General features: G+C 47.0%; 1 protein-coding gene across 1 annotated transcript in view; it reads right to left on the reverse strand.

The window, feature by feature from the left end:
- The window catches only part of fstl5 (follistatin-like 5), a 1,008,072-nt gene that overhangs the window by 894,596 nt on the left and 99,135 nt on the right, over positions 1-14,341 (reverse strand). The window lies entirely within an intron of this gene.

Below are 14,341 nucleotides of genomic sequence, written 5' to 3' on the forward strand. Positions count from 1 at the left end.
TTGTACGTGGCAGGCATCTTAGCAAGCTTTAATTTGTACTCTCGCTTTAATATCAGTCCTTCATTATTATGCAAACACTGACAAGAATTGATACCTCTGGTAATTTTGTGGTTTATTATCAAATATATGATAATCATGGTAACGGCCATGCAAAGAAAGAACAAACTTGCATTTATATAGTGCCTTATGAATTATATTTTAATGAAATAGCATAAATTGATATAAACATCCCAATTTATTTTATCCCAATTTATCCTAATCTTTTAGAATTAGAATTTTAGAAATATCAATGGAACACTGCATCGAAGCTCAAAAAATGTAATCTGATGGCCTATTGAATAAAGGTTGGTGCAGTGCTAAGCCATGGAGATAAGACCATAAAACGTAGGAGCAGAAGTAGGCCATTCGGCCCATCAAGTCTGCTCCACCATTCAATGAGATCATGGTTGATCTGATAATCCTCAATTCCACTTCCCTGCCTTTTCCCGATAACCCTTGATTCCCTTACTGATTAAAAATCTGTCCAACTCAACCTTGAATATATTTACCGATCCAGCCTCTACAGCCCTCTGCGGTAAAGAATTCCACAGATTCACTGCCCTCTGAGAGAAGAAATTCCTCCTCATCTGTTTTAAGTGAGCACCAACTTACTCTGAGGTTATGCTCTCTGGTCCTAGACTCTCCCACAAGGGGAAACAACCTCTCGGCATCTACCCTGTCAAGTCCCCTAAGAATCTTATATGTTTCAATAAGGGCGCCTCTCATTCTTCTAAACTCCAATGGGTACAGGCCGAACTGACTCAACCTCTCCTCATAAGGAAATCCCTCCATTCCCAGGATCAACCCAGTGAACATTCTCTGGACTGCCTCCAATGCCAATATATGTTTCCTTAGATAAGGGGACCTCAACTGTTCACAGTATTCTAGGTGGGTCTAACTAGTGCCTTGTATAGTTTTAGCAAGACTTCCCCATTTTATACAAAAACAGAATTACCTGGAAAAACTCAGCAGGTCTGGCAGCATCAGCGGAGAAGAAAAGAGTTGACGTTTCGAGTCCTCATGACCCTTCAACAGAACTGGGTGAATCCAAGGAGAGGGGTGAAATATAAGCTGGTAAAGCCTTCCCTATTTTATACTCCATTCCCTTTGAAATGAAGACCAACATTCCATTTGTCTTACTTATTACCTGCTGAACTTGTTTGTGAGCTTTTTATGATTCATGCACAAGGACCCCCAAATCCCTCTGTGCTGCAATTTTCTTCAATCTTTCTCCATTTAAATATTATTCAGCTCCTCTGTTCTTCCTGCCAAAGTGCATAACCTCTCAATTTCCCACATTATATTCCATCTGTCACATTTTTACCCACTCACTTAACCCATCTATATCCCTCTGTAGACTCTTTGTGTCATCCTCATTAATACATCCTTTGATACAGGAAGGATGTTTCCTCTGGTTGGGGACACAGTCTTAGAATAAGGGGTAAGCTCTTATTTGGGACTGAGATGAGGAGGAATTTCTTCATAGGGTGGTGAATCTTTGGAATTCTTTACCCCAGTGGGCTGTCGTGGATCAATCATTGAGTATATTCAAGACAGAGATTGATAAGATTTCTGGACATTAAAGATATCAAAGGCTATGGAGATGGTGCGGGTAAATGGTATTAAAGATCAGCCATTATCTATTTGAATGGCAGAGAAGGCTCGAGAGGCCAAATGGCCTACTTTTGCTCCTATGTTCCCATGTTTCTATATTCTTGGGCTCAAAAATCCATACACAGTAATGAGTTAGGAAACACGATGTCAACCTACCACAATTAGATAGGTAATAATTCTCTGTAGGACCTGTTTCCTTCAATGTTAATTCTGTTTTTTGATCCCCTAGTCCAGTCAGGAGATGTCAAATGCTGGTTTCTGTCACATTGCAGCTTTAACCAAAGTTCCAGGACCAAGCCAATGCACCTATCTTACACAGTGGTCTCTATTTGGACTCAATATGGAAAGGTTGCAGCAAATCCAATGTCAATGCTAAATGTGCAAGGAGGTGTGAACACTACAAGAAATTTTAGCTTCACAGTTCTATTTAGGGAAGACAATGGAGTGTCGGGATGGTTTCTGGGAGACAAAGTATAGTCTTTGCATCCTTGCACACATGGCTCATGACCCTATAACAAGGCCTATTCACCAACTAATTTGGTCATTGAGAGGGCCTTGAGGTTCTGAAGACAAGGCGTGGAATTGTCTCAGATTTGCAAAGTGCGGTAGTGGGCGGGAAGAAAGTTGTTTTACCGTCATCTGCAATGGCACGTTTTCACACCATGTCATCCTATTCCCACCTCATTAGTTAAGCAGCCACAGTAAACACACCATCTTGCTGGCAGGTGGCCTCCGATTTACCACTTCAACAGACAGCAGGCGGACGCAATCCACCGATTCGCGCGCCACTCTGTTGAGGGCTCCCAACAGCTCTTCTGGGGGTCAAAGTTTGGCGGTAATTTTGATAGATAGTGTGAAATGGGTGCTATCAATTTAACCACACATTATACATCTTGCACTCATCAAAATAGCTTGTATTTCTTTTGCTTTTCAGGGCCATCCTGTCTTCTGTGCAGCAGTCCTGTGCTGGGAGCACTGAGAGGTGTGCACGTGGCTGCACTTTAAATATGGCACCCGGGATGATGAAGAAGTGAGGTGATGTCATGGCGGGCTATTGTGAGCACACTCCGCCATCAAAATGGTGTGTTTCCCAGGAATCCATAACTAATGCAGTGGGATTGGGATGATACGGCGTGAGGAGCTGCCAGTGCGACCAGCAGCTAAAACATCATTTTTTCTGCCCACTACCGCACTTGGTGCAAACCTGGGTGATTCCACACTATGTTTTAAGTTTTGTGTGCATGGGCTGGTTGAATAGGGTCAGTACCTTGCCTGTGGTGAACAGCAGAAGGGACATGCTGTTTGATATGATTCACTAATCGTTGGTACGTATGGCCTAGATACCTGGCTTCACACCAGCACTGAAATTCATATACCATGTTGCTCATTTGTGTGATAGGCAGAACATCTTTTTTGGCTTGATGGCAGCATCCTGTTAGTGGAGAATACCACTCGTTTTGCTACTACATAGTAACACTGTGCAACAGCTAGCTTCACCTGTTGCTCTATTTTTTTTCAGTGCTGCCCGAATCAAGATAGGCAAACAAACCTCGAAGTCCCGAGCGAAGTGCAGCTCACCAGGTGCACATTGCTTATGTCCTTTCACGCTGACATGCTTGGATGATCCAGCTTAGGGGGATGATTCTGACGAGCTGGGCTTATAATGATATGCAGGAAATGTGGCCCGCCATTGACGGGTAGAGCGGACGATTGCAAACTGGCTTCACGATTTTGTGAAACCTATTTTTGGCCTTCTCGCCATATTGTCTGCTCACGCCACCAAACACGCCAGACTATAGCAGTCATAGAAAATTCTACCCATAGTGTCCAACATTAGATGTGATTCTGCAATTGGACAACACCTGCTAAACAATCCTGATTGTGCTAAGAATTACACTGAAAATCCATTTAAGAGAGCCAGAAGGGCTTGCAGTGTGGCTCACTTATGCATGCTAGAAGCCACAAATATTCACATATGGGTCCTGTCCTTTGCAGACAGAAAGAAAATGTCCATTCTTTGTGCCTTTTTCAACTAAACAAAAGCTTAGGGAACAATCATTCCCTGGTTTATTCCCCAATTCATTCATAATAAGAGTCCATTTGCCAACCAATCAGCCCTCTCTTTTCATGCAGTATAAATTGTTGTTCCTCAGTTGATAGTTTCTTGCAAGCTATCTTGATGAGTGCAAGACAAAAAACTCTGATAGTATGTCTCTTTTTTCAGCAATACTCAAGTTCTGTACTACCAAACAGCTAATATACAGCTCTTAACTTTCATTTCCATTGCTGAAAATATAAGTTGAAAGAGATGTGTATTGGGCAGATATAACTCATTTTACACTAAAATCATCCCAGTTGTCACTCAGTACTGTTTCCACTTCCCTCCAAATGGCTCTGGCGACTGCTTTGGGTAGCATTATTCCCTGTGAACCTCGGAGATGATCCTTCCTCTGTCTAATTTTAATTGAAAAAGATCTGCACATCAGCAACTAAAGAATTCTGTGTTTGCTTCATTCAGCTATCATGTTCCTGAGGTCTTCCTCGTGAGGCACCTGGCATAAAGTGGAAGCCATTATGAAGTGTTACAAAAGCGCTAGAAACCATGATCAGGATTATCTGATGGTCGGGCAGGCGGGCCTGGGAGTGGTTGGGAAGCCGACCGCCGCCTGCGATTGGGCCCCAAAATGGATTTCACAAAGGCTGGCCAATTAACAGCCAGACAGCACGGAGCTGCCTCAGGGAGCTGGAGGTTTTCCAAATGAAAAATAAGGATATTAAAAATGTTAAAAAACATATCCCCTCATGTGACTCTGTCACATGAGCAAGGACATGCAGAGATGAGTGCAAAAACTTTTTTTTTAATCACTGGTCAAAACCTCATCCTGCCCATGGATGAGGTTTCTCCAAAAATGAAAAGGCCACTTGGCCTTTTCGCCCACCCGCCAACTGGATGGGAGGCAAAAAATTTGAATGAGTGACTTCAATAAGGGTCTTAATAGGCTGCTTAATTGTCAGTGGGTGCGCTGCCGACTCCTGCGTGGCCTGCTGACTGAAATATCGCGCATATGCGCGATGACGTCGGGACATTTGCCCGACATCATCATGTGTCATTTTACGCTCATTTGGGTCAGGTGCACACCTGCCTGACGAGCGCAATATTCTTCCCCATGTGGTAAGAAATCACCGCAGTGAGCATTCAGCAAAAGGTGGAGAGAACAACGCACATGCATCAATGCTTGCTGTGCCTCCAGGAATCTGCTGTTGCTTTACATTGCTGTAAGCTGTTATCCAGTCCTTCCATTGAAACAATTTAAACAAATCTAAAATGCCTTAGGCTTATCCTATCATGCCGTAATCATTTCTACTTTTCTTGCATGATGTAAATACATAGACAAATTTTCAACAATGCTTCAATTCGTGCAACTCCGTAGGATGTTACCCATATGGTATTTAGCTCTTCTTAGCATCTCTTTCTCTCTCTCTCGTTCTCACACTTTTCTAACACCTGTCAGTTAATTATATTGACATTACAGAAGTAATATTTCCACATTAAAATTTTTGAAATGTAATTTTTAATATGTCCCTGTTCATGTGACTGAGTCACATGTGGTGATGTCTGCCTTATTTTTAAAATCTTTATTTTTCATTTTAATATCATTTAGCTTCCTGAGGCAGCTCTGAGCCTTCAGGGAGTTTTCAGTGTGCAAGCTTCAGCGCTTATGCTCCTCCCGTCCCCACCACGGCAGCGCTGAGGCTCTCACTGTGCGTTTCACGCTGGCTAACCATTAACTGGCCAGCCAGCATGAAATTGCGGCCAGAGCCCGATTGTGGGCAGTGGTCTGTTTCATGGCCGTTCCCGGGCCCACCCACCGTGCCCGCCCGATGAAGGGAAAATTCTGCCCTATGTTTGTGTTGGTGAAGTGTGCGTATGTGTCGACGAGGAGTGAGTGTATTCATGAGGACTCTGTATGTCTTGATGATGTGTGTGTGTGTGTTTTATTCTTTCACAGGACGTGGACGTTGCTGTCTAAGCCAGCACTTTTATTACCCATCCCTAATTGCCCTTGAGTGCTGAGCAGCCATCTTGAACCGCTGCAGTCCATGTGGTGTGGGTACACCCACAGTGCTGTTAGGGAGGGTGTTCCAGCAGTTTGACCCAGTGACAGTGAAGGAAGAGCGATATAGCTCTAAATCAGGCTTGGGGGGGAATTTGAAGGTGGTGGTGTTCCCATGCATCTGTTGCCCTTGTCCATCTAGGCGGTAGATGTTGCGGGTCTGGAAGCTGCTGTTGAAGGAGCCTTGGTGAGCTGCTGCAATGCATCTTCCTGATGGTAATCACTGCTGCCACTGTACATTGGTGGTGCATTGGATGTTAGAGGTGGTAGTTGGGTGACAATCAAGCTTTGTGCTGGAAGGTGTTGAGCTTCTTAAGTGTTGTTGGAGCTGTATTCATCCAGGCAATTGAGGAGTGTTCCATCACACTCCTGACTTGTGCTTTGTAGATGGTGAACAGGCTTTGGGGAGTCAGGAAATGAGTTACTCGCTGCAGAATTCCCAGCCTCTGACCTGCTCTTGTAGCCACAGCATTTATATGGCGGGTCCAGTTCAGGTTCTGTTAATGGTAACTCCCCCTACCAGCAAAAATGGGATTTGTCGGAAATGGGAGGAGGGCTTCCAGATCTGGGTCCCATCTGCCATTTTTAAAGGTCCCCGGAATCTCCACAAATCCTTGAAAATCCAGACCTATTTGAGGCTAGTCCCAACTTTCAGCCATGACAGAAGCTTAGTTTAAAAATAAATAAATCATTTTGCCATTGGTTTAGCAAACTACCATATACTTACATAATTAATTCCAAGAAGTAGATTTTCCTTAGTTAATTTTGTTAATAAAAATTATTACTTGATACTATCCAATAAAGACATATTTTACACTCCAACAATCTGAAAGTAAAAAAATCTGTATCCATAAACTGTTAATGCTTTTTCAAACAAATAACAACTCATTTTATGCTGAGTGAAAATGCACAATATTGTGCAGACTGCCAATTGTCATATGATTTTGTGATGAGCTTCTTCATGGTTTAAAGCAAAATTCAGTTCTGTTAAATACTGATTAGTTATTCATATTTTCCAAAACCAACATTTTTCCTATGTAGAATTAATAATGACAACTGAGAGTTATCAAAGTAAGTGAATAAATTATACTTATTAAAATACAAAATAATATATGCATTCACCTCACTGGCAGAAACAGAATAATTTTGCATACAATTTATACAATCATGTGTATGCTTTATATTTTACCTAAAACCTGAAAAAAATTCTCAGTAGCAAGATCTCTCCTCTCATTTCTTTTCAGAACAATTGTATTGGAGGTTGTGCTGTTACAATGAGGGACAGTGTCTGCTCCATAGAAGGTTTTTGAAAATAAGTTTTTGAGCAATATGCTCAGAGAGAGTGAAGAAAGTGGGTGGGGGGAGGCTCATGTGGAGCATAAACACACTTCATTGCAAAGGGTCTCATTTCGCCATTGCTGGGCATTCTACCAGTGGCGAGGGACGGGGGTGGGCACGCCACATAAACAGGCCATCAGCTATAACAAAAACAAAATGACTTGGAAAAACTCAGCAGGTCTGGCAGCATCGGCGGAGAAGAAAAGAGTTGACATTTCGAGTCCTCATGACCCTTCGACAGAACTTGAGTGAGTCCAAGAAAGGGGTGAAATATAAGCTGGTTTAAGGTGTGTTGGGGTGGGGGCGGGGGGGGGGGGGAGGGGGGGGGGGGGTGGTTTGGGGTGGGGGGAGAGAGAGAGAAGTGGAGGGGGTTGGTGTGGTTGTTTAATTGACTGCCACTGCTCTTCAAGAAATGCCTACCTCCTTGAAGAAGTTCTGTTCGTCTCTGCGACAAGATTTCCATAGAGTTTTTCCAGGTAATTCTGATTTTGTTTTGGATTTCCAGCATCTGCAGTTTTTTTGTTTTTAGGCCATCAGCTATACCCTGGGATTGAGATTTAATCTCATTGGGCCTCCTGAAAATGGCCACAGCAGGACTGTGCCAATGCTGTGGCCATTAACTTTAGCTATGTGCTTTTTTTCATTGGTTTCTGAAAAATAATTTTCTAAATACAGTCTCACGATGGAAAACATTGCACGCTGGTAGTGACATATTGCAAGTGTGCATCTGTGATTTTCCAATATGTGCTACCAGCAGGTAATGACCCTCAGCATCATAAAATTAACTCAGTAGTGTCTTCCCTGCCCATTGCAGCTGACATTGAAAATTGATGTATATATCTTACTTACCACAAGTACACAACTACTGAAATTTGCGCGCCTTCTGATGGTGAGGAGGTGGGGTGGTTGGTGTTCGGTGGGGAGGGTAGTTGGGTTGCAGTACTTTACCCAGGGTATTAAATGTGCATTCTTGTTCAAGCTGTGCTGCAAATTTATATAGTGAGAGCCAAGAAATATAAAACTTAGGGAATGTTTGAATTAAATTGCATCTTCCATTCTACACAAAATATGTCTGCAACTGTGGGCAAAATTTTGCTGTCAGTGAACAGGGGGCGGGGCCCGCCCGCTGACACGTAAAATGACGCGGGATGATGTCTGGTCGAACCCCCGACGTCATCCCGGCCCATTTAAATTTTCAGGAAGGCGGGGGCGCAGCAAAATCAGCTGCGGGCCCGCTGACCTGTCAATGGCCAATTGAGTCCATTGACAGGATCATTTAAACAATTAAAGGACCTGCCCGTCCAACCTTAAGGTTGACGGGCAAGTCAGGCACCCCGGCGGCAAATAGAGAAAACATGAAACCTCATCCAGCAGCGGAATGAGGTTTCATGCAGGGTTTTAAAAATTTTAATGAAGTTAATCTGTAAATTATGAAAATGTCCCATCTCATGTGACATTGTCACATGAGGGGGATATGTTAGGGATTTTTTTTTCTACCTTTAATATTTTTCAAAGTGGAAGTGATCTCGCTGAGGCTGCACTTAGCCTCAGGGAGATGTGCACTCTTTCGTGCACATGGGCACTCTCGCTTTTAGGGAATCCCCCTGCCCACACAGGAAGCGCACAGCGCTTCCCGCCAGACATAACGCTGGGCTGGCCTTAATTGGCCTGCCCACGTTAAATGGCGGCGGGGCCCACTTCTCCGGCGGGGATCGGCTCCCTGGCCGCTGGAGATTGGGTTGGGCCCGCCCGCCCAACAGGCAGAAAATTCTGTCCTGTATATACTTAAGATGTTTTCTTCTTATTCAGATTTTTTTTGAAAAGGGTTCTGTCCTGCTAGAAGTTGCCACCAGCATTGTGTTGCCTTGAGTTAATGGTCAGAAAATCATGGACTGCTGATCATTGATTTCCAGGGCCAAAATTTTTCATTAGGCGGGCGGGCAGCTGTGCCGCCATTTTGCATGGGCGGGCCAATTTCTGACTCCCGTGGATAGCGGGAGTGTGTGAGCGGCAGCGGGCGTGTACAGACCGCCGGGTCCTATGGCGACCCAGCAGTCTGTTTAAAAAAATGCCTGGCAGCCTCCTTTAGGCTGTTCTCTATGGCCAGCTGCAGCTGCGCAGGGGATCTGCACAGCAGACCAATGTTGAGGGAAGGCCAGAGGGCAGGCTACAAGGTGTGGCCCAGAAGCCGGGCAGGCTGCAGGGTAGGCCAGCAGGGGGCCAATGTGTCCCTCTCTTTTCTGATAACTGCCTTACTGCCCTTGTCGAGGAGGTGGCAGCACAGCGGGAGATGCTGTTTCTCCAGGATGGGAGGAGGAGGGCCTCCCACATGACGAAACGTGCCTGGGAAGAGGTGGTGGAGGTGGTGAGCTCCTACGATGTGCTGCGGTGCACCGGGATCCGGTGCCATAAGCGCTTCAACGATTTGTTGCACTCGGGAATGGCGAGTACCATGTTGGCAGAGGTCAATTAACACAGCAGGAAGGTTTTCCCCCCAGCACCCCCATCAACTCTGAGTGCAGTTACAGCATTGAATCATTCATGGCATGTATCCCTCACTGTGCAGGCCAGCAGATATTGCCCACGCCTAGTTCACACTGAGAGGGTAGTGCTGAGATGGGTTCTGCGCCCACAGCATGTGGTAGCCAGACACCCAGAGTACTGTTTTGGGGGCACCCTCAAGGATCTGCATCTAGGCGCAGTGCTCAAACTGCAAAACATGTCAAAGTCAGGCTGCTGACATGTTGGGAGGGGAGCTTCCAGGTGGTGGTGCACCAATCCATCTGCTGGTCTTTGCGTTCCACATGCTTGTGCCTCCTTGCTTTGCAAGGTTAACCATGTGGTGCCAAATGTGATGGAGGCAGCATGTGGGCAAAGGAGTGGTCAGCCCTGGCTTGTTGGTGTAAGTGTGCGGCAGCTGCGGGGTGACAATTCACTGGAGCCTGGCAATGTCCCACTCTGGCTGGGGTGGCAGGGATGCGATGGGAATCCAGTACAGGATGGACTAATCAATGCTCCTCTCTCCTTTTCAGGAGAAAATGCACACAATGCCACCAAGCGGATGTGGACTGGTGGAGGCCAGGCCCAGTTAGCCATAATCACCAGATACGAGCAGGAAGTGATGGATCTAGAGAGGTGCCATGTGCCCAGGTCCACCGGTGGCGGTGAGGCTGGGGTGCCACGGGGAGGTAAGATTGCCGAGCACTGAGGTCACCATGTGTGTCCCAGCAGTCATCCCACTGTCGAATGTTCAGTGATTGAAGCTTCCAACATGGGTTGATCATTGATTATGGATCATACTGGCTCATCCAGGGGACAGGCATGCACATTGACATTGTCCCCACTTGAAATAATCAAATGTCCTTATTCTTCCTTTCAGCATCACCGGAACAGGGCTGGGATGAGGAGGCAGAGGGGGGCACCCTCTGACACCTGAGGGCCCAGAACAAATGTAATCACCAGCGTCACACCATCTCTGCCAGGCAGGCACCATGCAGATACTAGCACCTCGGTGGGAATTAGATCATCGGGTAGTGTCCTGGGGCACAGCGGTGAGGGCACTTCACACTTGCTTAAGGTATGGGTGGAAACAGAGAGTGCCCATGACGTGGGGAGTCGGAGGACTGCTGGGGACCAGGAACATGCTCGGTCGGTGACCGATGATGTGCCCCTGGAGTCGTCCATGAGGCAGCAAACGCTGTAAGTGCAGCTGGGTGTGCAGGAGGATCTGGCGGAGATGGATGAGGCAATGTGTGGCATGGTCCCTGTGCTGGAGAAGTCCACATAGAGCATCACCAATGCAATGAGCCTCATGGCTGAATGACATGCTGACTCTCATGGAGAGGCTCCTCCAAGAGAACAGTCAGGGCCTCCTAGGGTTGCGCTCGGATCTGCAAGCCTTCATAGTGGCATTGACCTCAGCTGGTCAGTGCCAGTGTGGGAGACGGATTGAGCACCAAGTATCCCAGCTTGGTGCCCATCCATCAATGGTGAGCAGGGAGGTCGGAAGTGACCTCATCTTAGCGCAGGAGCTGTCTGTCGTCTCTGCAGGCTCCTCTCAGGGCACTCTGGATGAGGGCAGCAGCTCCTCCGCCCCTCTGTCAGTGACCATGGCATCCGATGAGGCTGCAGTGGCTGGGGAGATGCCAACCGTGGAAATGGCCTCTTCCTCCCAGGTGGGGCCATCAAAGACTCCACGTCCCAGAGGACTCCCGTCAAGGTCATCGAGGCCAACAGGACAGCACAGTGAGCAGGCTGTCTCAAATGTCTGCGCCAGCAAGGGGGGAGCACCTAGAGATATCACCCGGATACATAAACTTAAGGCACCCTAGGCACATCATGGGCTTCTCATTGGTGCTTTTATGTTGCTGTGCTATGAGTTGATGACAACTTGGTGTGATGCATAACACCTTTGCATTCATTTTATTTTCTGCTTCATTTTGTTAATTCAGTAAATTTGATATGTGAGCATGGCTCAGGGTGATTCCTTACTTCTGCAGGTGGACGGGAAACCCTGATGTTATCAGTGACTTGTTTGTCATTGAGCTTTATTGACAAGGCACTTAGTTAATGTTCCTAACCAGGCAGATGTTGCTGTCAGGCATCGAGTATGCAGCCTGCAACCCTGGCTTCTGTTGAAGGTCCATCTGTGGTGTGTTAGCTGAAGGTTCGTTGGATTAAAGCCTCCCAGGTGTCCATGCTTCCCTGGAGGATGCCCAGGTCAGTATCTACCCTCTCAGTGTTCTCCTGTGCGTGCTCATCCACAGACTCACTACTGGACTCATTGGGCAGAATTTCCCGGTTGGCGTGCATCCCGACCTCACTCTGCGCCATTTAGATTTTCAGTTCGGCTGGCACGCAGCTGATTCGGACTGTCAAAGGCCTATAAAGGCCTGTTAATTACCTAATTGAGGTCGTTGTCAGGGCTGCCCGTCGAACCTTACGGTTGGCGGGCAGGCCGGGAGCCCAGGCAGGCTTCCGTAGAAACATGAAACCTCATCCACGGGCGGGATGAGGTTTCATGAGGGTTTTAAAAGTGTTTATTGAGTTTTAACATTCAAGTAATTGACATGTCCCAGCTCATGTGACAGTGAAACATGAGGGGACATGTCAATAATTTTTTTCCTCTCCGTTCAGCACAGTTTTTAAAGTTGAAGTGATCTCCCTAAGGCAGCGCTTTGCCTCAGGGAGATCGGTGGGCTCTTTTGCACATGCGCAAAATAGTGCACAGACCTGCTCAGGGAATCCCCCCTGCCCGCACAGGGAGTGCACAGCGCCTCAGGGCGGACGTCATGCTGGGCGGGCATTAATTGTGCCCATTGTGTACAGCTATGTCTACATCTTCTTCCTCCACTGTGTCATCCCTTTCCAGTGCCAGATTGTGGAGAGCACAGCATGCAACCACTATCAATGACACACGATCTGGGGATACTGGAGCACGTCCCCTGAATGGTCCAGGCATCAGATACGCACCTTGAGAAGACCGATGGTTCTCTCTACCATAGCCCTTGTGGAGGCGTGGCTCCTATTGTAATGCTGCTTGGCCTCTGCTCTTGGATGACAGAGAGGCGTCATGAGCCATCTTTTAAGGGGATAGCCCTTGTCACCCAGCAGCTATCCATTCAGCCGGCTGGAGCACTGAAGAGTCTCGGCACCTGGGAGTGTCTGAGGATGTAAGCGTCGTGGGAACTGCCTGGGTACCTTGCACAGACTTGCAGAATCTGCATCCTGTAATCACACACTATCTGCATGTTCATGGAGTGGAACCCCTTCCTGTTGATGAAGGCACCGGGCTCACCCGCTGGCACCTTGATGGCCACATGAGTGAAGTCAATTGCACCTTGGACGCCGGGGAAGCCAGCAATCGCTGCGAAGCCTCTAGCTTGCTCTGTCTGGCTGGCCTCATCCCAGCATTAGCGGATGAAAGTCAATGCACGCCTGAACAGAGTGTCTGAAACCTGCTTGACACAAGTGTAGACAGCTGACTGGAAGACTCCACAAAATCACCCACCGACCCCTGGAAAGAGCCAGAGGCATAGAAGTTGAGGGCAGCAGTGACCTTCCACGCCACTGGCATGGGGTGCCCAGCCACACAGTTGGCGCAGATCTCGGGGCCTATCATCTAACAAATGGAGGTCACTGTCTCCCTTGAGAGATGGAGCCTCCTTCGGCAGTGCACCTCAGACATATTGAGGTAGCTTCTTCACCGCCTGTAAATCCTGGCAGCAGGATAGTGGTGTCTTCTGCAGCCCCTTCCGCCTTGGACTTCCAGTTGGCCCTGCTTCCCTTTTGCCTGTGTCTCTCCTCCCAAAGGTGGCTCCCCTGGAGGCTGAATGTCGACTCCTGGTCTCCTCCCCCTTTTGGCCCTCCCTTCCTCCTCACAGGATGTGCCTCCAATGGAGAGCAGAACTCCCATTCCCAGGCTAAGGGATGGCTTCCTGAAACCAGCAAAGCCCCAGAAATGATGTTTACTCAGAGTCCTGACCTGAAGGCTGTTACTCCTGTCCAAGCAGCTGTAAACAGTTTTGAAATATTCCTGCTCACAAGTGTCAGTAACTTTCACAATTAAATATCTGACAAATACCACTCGCAACTCAACTCACCCCTCTTATCCTGCCTGTGGATGAGGTTTATAAAAATGTATCCTACCCGGCTGCCTGTTGTGCCTGTGCGATGTACTGAAGATCGCACAGGCCCCGAAAAATCGGTGTTAATTACTGCCTCAAGTGGCCTGTTAATTAATGGCGGGCGCACATCGAAGATCATCGAATATCATGATGGCGCATGGTGACATTGGGACGCTCGCCCGACGTCACTGCACGTCATTTTACACTTCAGCGTGCGGGGCCCGCCCCCACAGGCTGACGAGAAAATTCTGGCCCATATGTCCCTGCTTCCAGAAGGGATATGTTACCACAGTCCGAAAATCTGCTTTTCGTTCTTCGAAACACTTTAACTGTATTAGTAAGTTTCAGTAAATGCTTTAAGGGACTTAAAGCTAGTTCCTTGGTCAAAGTTATTAAGAAATAGGATTGACAAAATTGAGGTGAAATAAACAGCAAATTTTACTTGGATTATAATGCTTCGCATTATAATTTAGTAGTTGTCTGCAGTGCACTAAACAATTTGGATCACGTCCCCAATGTAAAGATTTTAGATGAGTAATAAACCCACAGAGTCCTTTGTTAGCCTTTGTGCACGTAATGGTATAGCAGGAAGGGAATTAAAAACATGTG

Source organism: Carcharodon carcharias, chromosome 1 (genome assembly GCF_017639515.1).
Source record: "Carcharodon carcharias isolate sCarCar2 chromosome 1, sCarCar2.pri, whole genome shotgun sequence".
Lineage (NCBI taxonomy): Eukaryota > Metazoa > Chordata > Chondrichthyes > Lamniformes > Lamnidae > Carcharodon > Carcharodon carcharias.